The sequence below is a fragment of a genome, unplaced genomic scaffold (genome assembly GCF_019419815.1).
Source record: "Pyrus x bretschneideri cultivar Hongxiangsu unplaced genomic scaffold, Pyrus_bretschneideri_v1 Contig107, whole genome shotgun sequence".
In the NCBI taxonomy this organism is placed as follows: Eukaryota; Viridiplantae; Streptophyta; class Magnoliopsida; order Rosales; family Rosaceae; genus Pyrus; species Pyrus x bretschneideri.
Window position 1 is genome coordinate 313,743 of NW_025999399.1, and position 2,707 is coordinate 316,449.

Genomic DNA, 2,707 nt, shown 5'->3' on the forward strand with positions numbered 1-2,707 from the left:
ATTACTTTCGCTCCACCATCTAGTGCGCATATTTTTTGTTATTTGCGACGGCCGTGCTATCTGATGCAAAAAACCTGTCGCAATAAGGCCTTTTTCTTGTAGTGATCTTGGTTTGTGCATGCATGCATAAATCAAATATATTGTTCAATATGCTCATGAATCTGTTCTTGCTTGCTTGCTTGTACCCACCAATACATTCTTGAGCCAAGCATGTGCATAACTGAATCAGTATTCTGCCTTGATGAGCCGTGTCTTCTGTGCTACTTAGATCCCCGAAAAGTCGAATGCGTGTATTAGGAATTTGATGAATGGATCTAAGTGGCACATAAGCTTCTCAGTAGCCCCCTCTGTGAGTATTTCTGAACCATGTCGATTTTTTCCTCATCGGCATTGCCAAATCCCATTAATGTAGACGAATGGATAATAATTGCTTTGTTGTAGGCAGTTGTCGAGAAAACCAAAGTGAGCCCAAGGGAAATTGGGGATATTATTGTGGGTACAGTGTTGGCTCCGGGATCTCAAAGAGCTAGTGAGTGTAGAATGGCTGCCTTTTATGCTGGCATCCTTGGTATGTATACCCCGTAAGCAAATGTAATGATCCTTTAGTATCAATTGTTTGTTAATCATTGCCATGAGCATGATGGTTATAATGTGCAGAAACTGTGCCAATTAGAACTGTGAACAGACAATGTTCATATGGACTTCAGGCCATTGATGATGTAGCTGCGTCTATAAGGGCAGGATTTTATGATATTGGTCAGTCTTTGCCGAGGTCTTTGTTATTGTCGCATGATTGATTCAGTTCAGACAAGTACCCTTATCAGTTTAACTTATCCCGGATTATTTCATGCATGAATTGGAGCTGGGTTGGAATCTATGGCTGCAAATCCAATGGCATGGGAAGGATCAGTTAACCCTAATGTACTATCTCTCTCTCTCTCTCTCTCTCTCTCATGCACATTCTTTTTGTACATTGTTTCCCTTTTATATAAATAGTTTCTTGTACAAATGAAATCTTAACAGGATTGTATGATTCCTAAATTTGCATTACGGTCAGGTGAAGATGTTTGAACAAGCCCAAAATTGCCTTCTTCCTATGGGAATCACCCCTCAGAAAATGTCTCGCATCAATTTGGAGTTTCACGGAAGGAGCAAGATCAGGCAGCAGTTAGTTGAATAAATCTTTCTGTTTGGTATTGTACTCTAGTTTTTCAATGTTTAGTGGACTTTTTTGGGAATTGTTATTGGCACTCCAAAAATCTCATTCTACACTTCAAACTTTTTATATTTGGAAAGAAAAATACACTTGTGAGGAGTATAGAAGGAGATTTTTGGAGTGCCAATAACACTTCCCTTTTTTTTAAATACTTGTTTTAGGTTGACTCTCATAGGAAGGCAACTGCTGCTACTGCCGCTGGTAAATTTAAAGACAATTATTCCCGTGGCAACCAAGGTAATATACAGTTTTGGCTGATTATGTTTGCATACACTTGTGCAAGGGCATGCGTGGTCTTGATGTGGCACTGATTTGAGTGAATTAAAATAAATCGTCAACCCAAAATCTGGTGAGGAGAAAACTTATTGATTTTCAAGGATTGAATTGTATTTCCCCTCCTGTATTCTTTTACAATTGTACAGCAATATATAAGAGGATTAACCTCTTGCTCCTCTTGCTTTACGCCACAACAGGTGGCTTAGGAAAAAATAAAATAACAGCCCCTTGAATTAAGGGAGTTGATTAAGGGAGTTGACACCCTTGAATTAAGGAAGAAAGCACCCTTGTATTACGGAAGATGTCTGGCTTAGGAAAAATAAATAACATTCCCTTGAATTAAGGGAGAAAGCCATTCCCTTGAATTAAGGAAGAAAGCGACTTCCATTCCCTTGAATTAAGGGAGAAAGCGACTTCCAATACTCCCCCTCAAGCTGGATCCAGAAGGTTTATGGATCCAAGCTTGAACAGAAGCCATTGAAACCGATGAGAAGCCAAGGGCTTGGTGAAAATGTCGGCCAACTGGTCGAAGCTTCGTGTATACCGTGTCTGAATTACCTGCGACTGCACCTGTGCCCGAACGAAATGACAGTCAACCTCAATGTGTTTCGTTCTCTCGTGAAACACAGGATTAGATGCTATATGCATGGCTGCCTGATTGTTACAGAATAAGGACATAGGAAGAGTTGCAGGAAATCCTAAATCACACAGAAGACCCTTGAGCCAGATCAACTCACACGCAGTGGAAGCCATTGCACGGTACTCAGCTTCGGCACTGGATCTAGCGATAACAGTTTGCTTTTTACTTTTCCAGGTAACCAAGTTTCCACCGACAAATGTACAATAGCCGGAGGTGGACTTACGATCGATTGCGTTGCCTGCCCAATCAGCGTCACAATACCCTACGACTTGAGTGTTGTCATTCTTCCGCATGATGATGCCACGACCCACTGAACCTTTTAAGTAGCGTAAGATTCGTTTAACCAGAGTCAAATGTTCAAGAGTCGGGGAGTGCATGAATTGGCTCAGAAGACTTACAGAATAGGTGATGTCGGGTCTAGTGATTGTGAGGTAGATCAATTTTCCAACCAATCGCTGATAATGGGTGATATCCGTGAGTGGCGTGCCCTTCAAGCTAGGTTTTTGCTTACTGTCAAGAGGAGTGGTGGCTGGTTTAGCATCGCTCATGTTAGCATCATTGAGCAAATCCAAGAC

General features: G+C 41.3%; 1 long non-coding RNA gene across 1 annotated transcript; it reads left to right on the forward strand.

Annotated features, from left to right (window-relative positions):
• The first annotated feature begins 430 nt into the window (after positions 1 to 430).
• On the forward strand, positions 431 to 1,249 carry LOC103959504. Its single transcript, XR_007253559.1, has 3 exons — positions 431 to 568; positions 658 to 921; positions 1,058 to 1,249. It is a non-coding gene; the product is annotated as an uncharacterized LOC103959504 (long non-coding RNA).
• Positions 1,250 to 2,707: the final 1,458 nt, after the last annotated feature.